Below are 10331 nucleotides of genomic sequence, written 5' to 3' on the forward strand. Positions count from 1 at the left end.
TTCAAGAACCGCTCGTGTACAGTTAGATTTAGATACACGTTACGGAAAGAAAGCTGGTCAATACTATTGCGGAGCCCCCGACTATGGCGTGCCTCACAATGATATAGTCGTACTTCGCGATTTTTTCTGAGGCGCATTTCACTCTGAGAAAATCTATTAGATCGGTAACGGCTCTGCGCTATACGGAAGGCTTGCTTCGTTGGGTACGCGTGGTTCGCAATGATGTATCGCTCACAAGACGGTCGACGCAGGACGCGGGACGCCGAATTTTCTCCAGCGCGGGGCCCTTAACGCTGTCCCGCCATTGTCGGCTAGCATTAGTCGCCTGTGACCAACGGGCCGCTGCCACGCGTTCCAACGTTTACCCGCGTTGATTCGAACGGCGCATATAGACGTAATTAGGTTCGTAAGACTGTCACTCGCCTATCGCAGAAATTTCTTCTTGTATGGGCAGCTGCGACGGCTGTTTGGTTTGGTGAACCTACTTACGCTTACTATTGTCGCAAGTACTGAAGTTTGCCCGCACGCAACCATTACGTACACGCCTTTTTTTAGACTACAGCTCTCGTATTTGCAGAGGCGAGCATCGCAAGCTTGCTGACCTCACCGACAGTTTTAGCTTTGTGAATACCGTCTTCTTGTAATATTTTTCTTACGCGACAATTTGTTCGTAAGTTAACTTAGTGAATTCCGCCCCAGGTCCTATCTTCTATGGCGTTATTCTTCGCGGCCTTTTCCCGCCACTTGGCTTCCTGAAGGACACGTGACATAAGGTTGACGCGGAAAAATATAAATAATTTGCTCGCTGAAACACAATCTTTCGCGTATCACAAGGCCTTCTCCCTCGTTTAGATAAGCAGCGTGCCAAGTAATGCAGCAAGCGATATTCAGGCTCCGTAGCTTCGCAGTTCTCGTGTTTCCACATGGCGACGCACGCTTTCTCGGTATAGTGATATCGAATACAGACGCTACGAGGAATGGAACCCCGACCTTCGGTGCAGCTTTTCCTTCGATTGGTTGTCGCCGTGCGGTAAGAGAACAAAAGTCAAACCCAGCGGTCTAACCGAAGCACTCTCTGAAGCTACAGCTCGTCAAGATGAACTGCCATCTGTGTTTTTTGGCTATCATCACCACTTTCAGCGCCAGACTTTGGAATCCTTCTGTGGCTTACAGTGGTGAATCTTATGTAGAAGTGGTCGACGGTAAGTGATGCAATTCGCAAAATTTTAATTAACGCATGCCTTCGAATGTAGCACGTTCCACAGATGTTCTAGTGTCTGTGAATCTCTTTTTGAATGTGTAGCACTTATCTAGCACTTACCTAGCAAATATCTAGCACTTATCAAAATTATGTACTGAAAGACGCCAACATTTGTAACCGTTAGTTAATTAATTGCTCATGCTTTACCTACCTGAAGCGCCTATGCGAAATGAAACGATTTGTTGAATAATATTTCCCCTAAGATGGTTAAAATAGTGGCGCCTTCTTTTTTGGGGAAATTTTTACAAGCGGCCGAGATTCTATAAGTGACATCTTTTTCTTACATCAACGCCAAAAATTATGGCAGATAGGCTACTCTTTCCTAAATAATCGTGTAGTTATTGCAAATTGGCTATATGTGCTAGATAGCGCTTGTAAATATTTTGTACATTGTTTCTGAACATAAGTTAACCATGTCATAATCACAATGATGTTTACTTTATCTGCACGTACGCTTTGCCTCTTAGGCAAATGTGTCTTTCAGAACCGGACCCTAAATCACCACGAAAATATTCAGTTTGAAAGCCCGTGCCAAGCTTGGTTCTGCAATACTGAGGCACACAAAGTGTACATCGGAGGGTAAGTAGTCTTGTTACTGCTAAGAAACTCATCGACTTTAAGGTGCTGTCAAGTCATTTAGCGTCCATGAGCAAGAACCATGTCAAATGACAAAAGAACTGGCAGTTTACCGCGGAGAATGTACGTTAGGCTGCGTGGAATAACACGCACGCAATCCTGGGGTCCATTCTCAGAAAGTACAGGAACGACACATGCCTTATAATTAGTTTTGCTAAGGAATCGGAAGAAACTGAAAATCTGCGTAATAGACATGTTCAAGAAAGTTAGTATTCGTCGTCAGCACTTGTACAAATGCTACAGGTGGCCTTATTAGCACTACATGCACGCCATGGTATAATTCGGCGTGCCTACCCATATGCGGTCATTAAAGTTCTTTGTCTGTCTGTCTACCCATATACGGTCGTCAAGTACATCTTCTAATTCCCAAGAATGAGATACGACAATCAAGGAAGTTCGCCACTTGAGCGAGAGGGTGACTATCACTTTCGAAGGCAAACCAGTGAAACAATAAAACTCCAGCGCTTTCATATGCCGCCACCTTTCAACCGCGGCCAACATTTGTCGTTTGTTCTGCAGGGGTGACTGGGCCATTTTACAGCATTGCTGAGCAGGACGAAATAAAGTATCTTTTTTTTCTGGCGGCTATATCACCTCGGCCTCTATCCTTGTTTCAGCTTAGCGCTGCTGTAACTACACGTTTCATGCGAAAGTGTCAAATGGCTCATTGAGCGAAAATGGCAGCGTGTGTCCTTTGTAGGAGCGAATTGGCACCAAAATTTTCATTGGCTGCGACGTCACGTCACGGGCGGGCCTCGGCACAGCAAAGCGGGCTAAAGGGAACGCCTGCTGCAGTCGACCTGCGCCAGGCGTTGCGTGAAGGGAGAGGGCATCACCGCGACGCCGCATCACCCTCGCTGTCGCTCTCGGAAGTCTGTGTTATGCGCGTGTTTTCTGTCGGCGCAAGTTCTCGCATGCTCTCTAACTACGCCTCGGCAAGGCCAAAGCAAAACGCACCGAGCATCTGAACGCGCTTGCTTCCCCGCGAGTACTTCATAACTCGATGGACTGCTCAGTAGCGTTCAATTGTCCATTAATACTTTCGCATTCACAACTCATACGAATTGCTTAGGTGTCCTCGGATATTGTTTTTTCATGTCTAATAATTGAATAGCAGCGGGCCTTCCCGATCACCTTCTGCATGTTCCTATCTTAATGTTTTCAGTCTGTTATTGAGAAATAGTTGACCACCTTTAGAGTTTAAGACAGATTGGTCGCCCTGCATTAATGGTGCATATTATCTATGGGGTATGGGCAAATGGGTCGTATAAATGCAGAAAACGGCGCTGGATTCTGTCTGGAAGCAAAAGAAACATCATGGAGAAATAAAGTCATAGACAATGTTGACGCGAACTAATTATTTGCAAGGAAACCCCCTTTACAACAAATTCTGCGATCCCCGTGGCAATGTCTGACTGTGAAGGCCTCAAGAAGTATACTCAAGCCTCAAGCCTCAAAAGCCTCAAGAAATAGGCCTACTTGAACGGAAATCCTACTTCCAACCCTGTAGGCAGAAACAGCTTGCCATATCCCATGAACTGCCACGGCTGGCCACACGACGGAATGCTACACTTACTAAAAACGACACAGCCTCCAAATTCAATAACCGAAACTTCGATCTTAGTGCTTTCTACTAACGTTGCATGCATTCTAACAACTTCAAATAACTTGAGCTACAGGATTTGTCGCTGTTAGTGTAGCTACTAAAGTGTGAAATGATGACATTACAGTTGTGGGGATCGCCGGTATCCCATCGACTGCTTTCCACATAATTTATTAAGCAGCCACCACTACACGAGGCTACAGGTGTGACGGTGGCAAACTGGTCACGTGGCGCTCTTTCCACCACGGCGTGTGCGTCGCCTTGACTTTAGAAGTCGACGCTGCTCCCGATTAATGGGCAGCCTGTTTCAGGCCAGCGTGGATCATGGGTTCGCCGCGCGCCCTTCCTGGGCCAGGCTTAACTGCCCACTTGTTGAGGGGAATAACCACCTTTGCGAAGTTTGTGGATAGACTTTCGTCGAGCTTTTTTCAATGTCGCGTAGTTGTTCTGGATTTAAAAGTTTGAAGTGATGAACAATGTTTCGTTGCTACGTCAACTGCTCTCGTTTGCGCCTTTTCTTGATGAAGGCTACTGGAGACAGCAACGAAGAAGCTCAGTCGCTTCGCAGTCAATCATGCACGAATATTTCTTTTGAAGTAAACTTTGTCGTGACAACAGCAATAATCGTCGCATTCGGCGTTTTGCATGAAAGAATCTACTTTCAATACTTCTTATGCTTCTTACTTTAATATTAATGCCATATTTTCCGCACTATAGTCCGCACCCGCTGTGTAGTCCGCAGGGACGAAATTCGACAGAATATAGGTGTCTTCTTTAGTTTGTCTTCAACCATTAAACAGTAGCTAAGCAGTAAACCGCAGTTCCTTACTACAGAGCATATTAAATACTAAAATAAATTCAATGCAAAAAGCCGTTAAAACGGTTGTCACCCGGACAGCCAAAACGAAACTAGTTAACCATGTCGAATCCCAGGACAGCCTCCTCGATGTCCTCATCACTTTCAGCATCTTTAATTCTTGCGAATTCTGTACTACGCAGAACTTGAACAATGCCATGCAGGTGCCGTTACGTAAAAGAGTTGTGTTTGGCGCATAGATAATAAGTCACGTGTAAATGCGCAGCGCATTTTGCACCTAGGTTATGCGAATATCTTCACAAACCGAAGCACTGAGAATCGGCTACTTTACATATTGCGAGCTGCATTCGCTTGCATACTGTCCACGGTGCTTCTTATTTGATGGCGTAAATTTCTTACACCCTATGAGTAAAACTAGCTGCAAGTATAAGTGCAAATAGTGCTTGAACACAGCCACGATAGTTGCGGAGCTAATTTTTTAATATGCGGTTTAGCACGAAAAAATTGCGTGGGCGAAGTATGCACAGTTATCTTCAAGTGCACCTCCCTACTAAAGTAATAAAATGAAGTAAAGCACCCCCCCCCCCCGCCTCCTTGTGAAATTTCACCTTTCAAACTTATGTAGTTAGCGGCATGCAGTAGTGCCCCCAAAAGATAGTATTATTAATAACAATATTGTTAATTAGAATGCTTCGTCCTGCATGGATCTTTTTCGCGCCACGAGGATCGCATATTATAATGAGGCGCACTGCAGTACATCCATGGCAGTTATATATATCTTATTACACCCATGATGTACAATGTGCACGGTTTCTTTTTTCTCTCAATTTCCACCTGGGCTTTTACTCTTTTTCTTTCTGTCTCCACTTACCCATTTGAAAGTCCCCGGAAGTAAGTTGAGTATTTGTTTTTCGGTTGAGCTCCCGAGCTTTCGCAGCTCATTGCTTTCTGTCTCTGAGCTATTTTCTTTCTGTAGTATCTATTAGCCGGTTGATGATACTGTTATTTTCTATTATCATAGAATCATGAACCGTGAATGCGGTGTCACTGCCCACAAGTAATATTATCGCAAATGTCCGCCCGTTACGCCACAATATGTCTAACCGGCGACATGAGGTACGAAAAAAAAAAAAACCACAAGGGGGTGAAAAGACAGAATGGTTGTCAACCAGCGCAAGCGAAGTGCTCTAGAGCTCGGGAAATCTTACTTTTTAGCTGCAGTTGTAGCATTAAAATTTTATTTCTGGCGGTGTCCGTAGGATGTTTTGAAATAAACAAAAGTGGGCCCTTTATCGCATGGTGTATCATACATGACACACATAATTGTGCGGCTGATTGTGAAGGCGTGGAAGCGAATCTTGACCGCGGCGGCCGCATTTCATGCAGCCAGCAGCCGCCATGGCATGACTCATATTCAAAGGCGGTATTGGCACATAAAACCACGGATTTTTTAAATAATATTCATATAAGAACAGCTTCTGTCTTGGTAGAATCAATGCAAACGAAGCCAACGCGCTTTTACTCGGGATCGCTGTCATCTCTATTAATGAAATATGTAGCCCCTGTAATTTTGTAAATTCTAACTGAGTTATTTTTCCCTCGAAACATGAGTGGCAGCAGTTCATCTCACAATGTGCAAAAATTTTATAGACGAAAAGCTTATTTTCCTGATTCGGACGCCTTACAGTAGCGCAGAAAAAGTGGATTGTTTGCTCTTTATAAGTCTACTGCAATATTGTGAACGAGAAATACGCGCTGGTGGTTCTATGAGGAAAAAATTTTTGCGGAATCTTCATATATAGTAAAGCACGCAGTTACGGAGTGTTTTATAGACGAGTGGAGTGATTAGTTCTGTGGCGAGAAAACAATAGTTGTAGAAAAATATTACGTTTGTATACGCTCAATTGTTTGTTACACCAACTATTCTGTTATGAATTGTGCTGTGTTGTGTACCAGCTAGTGTAATTTATTATATGACATGAAAATACACAACTGTTTTAGAGCGCTGCTCTCAGGCGCTCGTTGCTGTGGCGAGCGTCGGCATCCCTCGTTACCGAGCGAACGAGCACAGAGAATAATGAAAAAGTGAATGTGGAGCGCAGCGGGGAATGAAAGACTGCGATAGCAAAGAGAGCGCGAGGAGAAAATCGGAGAAGGCGGGTGCAACGGTATCATCAGGCGGAAAGCGGCAGAGTCGGGTCTGGCGAAAGCGCGACAAGAAAAGCGTAGTGCCTTGCAAGACGGGCTCGGCGGTGACGATGGCTACAAGATGGCGCCATGGTAGCGCGCGTCACCTGTTCACCGATGACGCCACAGGTACCATATATGAAAACAAAGCGCTCCCTGAGTGAAGGTCTGCTTGCTTACGGCGGCTTTTGTGAATCGCGCCACGCGTCACCCATGCGCTGCCTCTCGCGGTCTCCCGATAAGTGAGGCAGTCGTGCCACAATTGGCTCCGTTTGCAACGTGCCTCACGAGGCACATTGTCCGCGCCTCCCAATATCTCGCATTTAAAATTTCGCGCTAGGGAGTATCGTAATCACCGCAGAATTTCTTTCCAGATCCAGCAGTTGATACGGCTTGTATGGAAAGCTCGCTTCAATCTGTCGCATACGTTGACCCCGCTGAAGCTAAAAGCCTAAAAGTTAATTCGTGAGTTTTAGAGCGTAGTTTTTAGGCACCTGTTTCTGGGCTGAGTGTCAGCGTCCCTCGGCGTAACCACACGAACGCGCTCCTTCCACCAGCTCGCGCATTCGTCGTCACCTTCTAAAGCTGGCTCCGATGCCACTCATCATGTCGGCGTTCCCATACTGTCCCTCCCCCTGCGAAGACGCTGACGGCACTTGCCGACTGCCAGTCGGTGCGGTGATTTGGGTCTCAAACTCTTTGCCTCAATATATCGGGAAATGAAAACACGTATCCACCTGAGCTCGAGTTTTGCATTACGGGGCATCATTATCGTCGAAATTGTTTTGTTAATTAGTGACTAATTATACTGGATCACCCGTCACCTCGTGATTGCCACGACTAACGGCATGTCTAAGAATCAACACTTTTTATTTCAAAGCTACTTTTTACGATAGACATAATATTGGGAAAGCAGCCTTCCACGTCATGAAAACAAGAGTAACAACAGACATGCTCGAAAAGAGGGAAAAAAAAACAAAGAACAATAAGGGTATTTTTATGCTAGCCCCAAGCTGTTAAAGTCTGCGCAAAGATAAAATCAGGAATAAAAAGAAGCACAATAAGGCATCTAGCTTGAATATAGAAGTTATAATTTAGTCAACCGAAATAGACGTCGTCAATTAAAAAATAACTGAAATAAACTTTGATGCGAGAAATAATGTTCATTTATTACTGCGAAGTTTGTCAATGCTTCTCATATTTTCGCAGGTTTTCTCCTATTGGCGAACGTCTTTATTTATCCTTTCATAATATCTTCTTAACTGCAAGGTGTAATATACACGTGACGCGAAAACTTCCGCTAGTGTAATTGCAACCACGTGTCTCTTTAAAAGTTTAAGATTGTTTATGTATTTCTATCATCAGCAAATTTTGTCAAACTTTTATAAAACAATCCTTGTGCATTAAGGGGTTAATCAATGCATGGTTTCAAGCTTATTAAATCTGTCTTAATATAGCATAACAAGGGAATGTTTCTCATTAGCTAGGTTTAGATCAAGGGACGCAAGCAGCTAGCATGCCCAAGCACCCAAACACTGCTCCATGTTTTCTTCAACCGATGCAGACTTGCGTGCACTAAATTCTTGAGCCTCCTATTTGAAAGTTCTCTATTGGCAGATATTTTATATGTCCCAGAACAAATCAAAATTTATTCCAACATTGGGGATGCTGAGGGTCCCGGTCAAAAAGTAGCTACACGAGCTTGACTATAGACCAGCCCGTTTAGCGGGTCATGGTCCTATACGACCACCACCCGCTACTAGATGTATAACGACGGATTACAGACACAGTTAGCACACAGCTGTAAATCTATGACGCTCATCCACACACAAGCATGCACGCAAGCGCACATACACACAGAGACTCAAACGCACTAATTCACAAACACAGAAGCCTTATATTTCACTGGACAGACATCCCGCCTCCTACCTTCGTAGAGAGTCTAAACAACTTTTATAAAGCGAAGCTTTGTTTGCCTCTTCCTTCGGATTTACCAATGCTGCTGCTGCTGCTGTCTGGTACACCGCGTCGGGGTGTGGTTTAGATCATGTGTATACATGAAAGGGGTACAGCAGCGACGAAAGGTGACCTCAGAGACTCGTCTGGACTTTTGCACCGCGTCGAATGCGCACAATACTCTCTAGAGCTGCCTAGGCGTCGCCGGATTAGCATCTTGACAACTTCAATTATCCGTTATCCCCCCCTCCCCCTAAAAAAGCATTGTAGAAATGGCAACACATATATTTCTACTAAGGTGCAAGTTCAGGGGAAACCTAGATAGAATGGTAGAGAGGAGGGGGGAGAGGGGGGCAGAGAATGGGTAGAAGCGACGCAATTGCGAAACGAGTGCACGGCCTCGTCAGTCTTCGCTCACAGTACTCGTACAAGGAGCGGAGTGGGGGGATTGAAAAATTCGACTTGAGAAAACAAAGAAGCGCTACTGCTGTATATAGGCACGACAGTGGCCGTGGGCAAACGGGATAAATTGAAGTTCAAGGCGTGGCTTAGCGGTACGTTTCTGCTATTTCTCAAACAAACACCATGCAAAAGTTGTCAAGTGGACAACTTACTCAGGGCGTGCAGAAGCAGAGCTGCATTAAAGTGCACCGTAGGGGCTAAATGACACTGCGTAAGCGGCCACTCGTGAAATTAACACTGCTGTGCCTACCGCGGTAGCTATGAAGCTATGGCATTGCTCGAGGTCACGGGTTCCATGCCGACCGCGACAGCTGCATTTCCAATGGGGCGAAATAAAAACGCTCATGCACTTAAATTTAGGGACACGTTAAACATCACCCTGGTGTCAAATTCAATCCAGAGTCCACCACTACGGCGTGCCTCATAACGCGATTGTGGTTTTGGCACGTACAGTACCATAATTCAATTAAGGTTTAATACTTCTGCCTCGATGCGATGTGCCATGTGAGGCAATGAATGAGCTCAACCCTCTCAGAGGTTGTCAAGTACGACGCACAACAACGCCTCAAGCAAACACTACCCCCTGTGTGTTCTGTGTACTACGCAGACAAATATCGACGGTGCACGCAATGTAACGTATGACATCAACTCAGCACTCCCTTGTTGGACTAAACGTTGAAGAAATTGAACATGCGCCATCAACGTACCCACTAATTATTGTCAATCAAAGCAAACAGCACCGTAAGCTTCGCATGCATCACTTCCCACAGCGCGTGGGATCCGCATATCTTCTTCTGTTGTATTGTCACCCATTTACATTACGAACACCTTTCCTTCGCTCTACAGGTGTACACCCAATCCTCGGATAGAAGGTTGCACGGAAGTCAGAGGAAACGGAACATATCCTGACTGCTGCCCACGACTGGTTTGCGATGGCCCTGGATTCAACTAAGAATAAATAATAGATACCCAGCGTGGGAAGCAATAAAGCCGGAAGCAATAAAGGATGTTCAGTGCACCAACGTGGTCACAGTTTCAGCGCCGTATCATTGTGAGTGCTTGAGTATGCGTTGGTTTTGAAGGAGTTCATGGGCAGAAACATTGCATTTTTCCGGGCGGGGGAGGGGAGTGGGCTGGGGCCTGACTAGGTTTCCAGACACCGCGCATATATATATATATATATATATATATATATATATATATATATATATATATATATATATATATATATATATATATATATATATAATTGGTGCAGTGGTGGCGTAGATGTAGAGCAGCCGCCTCGTGTGCAAGAGGACCGTGGTTCGAAACCCGGTGCCGCGCAATGTTCCACCGGATTAAAAAAAAAACTCTGCGTGTTGTTGATAAAGTTGCATAAACAGGCCTGGAGTGCGGCCTGATCCCGG

General features: G+C 45.1%; 1 long non-coding RNA gene across 1 annotated transcript; it reads left to right on the forward strand.

The window, feature by feature from the left end:
* The first annotated feature begins 917 nt into the window (after positions 1-917).
* On the forward strand, positions 918-9940 carry LOC126523534 (uncharacterized). The gene is made up of 3 exons (XR_011894988.1): positions 918-1202; positions 1729-1840; positions 9769-9940. It is a non-coding gene; the product is annotated as an uncharacterized lncRNA (long non-coding RNA).
* Positions 9941-10331: the final 391 nt, after the last annotated feature.

This window comes from Dermacentor andersoni, chromosome 6, assembly GCF_023375885.2.
Source record: "Dermacentor andersoni chromosome 6, qqDerAnde1_hic_scaffold, whole genome shotgun sequence".
NCBI lineage: Eukaryota > Metazoa > Arthropoda > Arachnida > Ixodida > Ixodidae > Dermacentor > Dermacentor andersoni.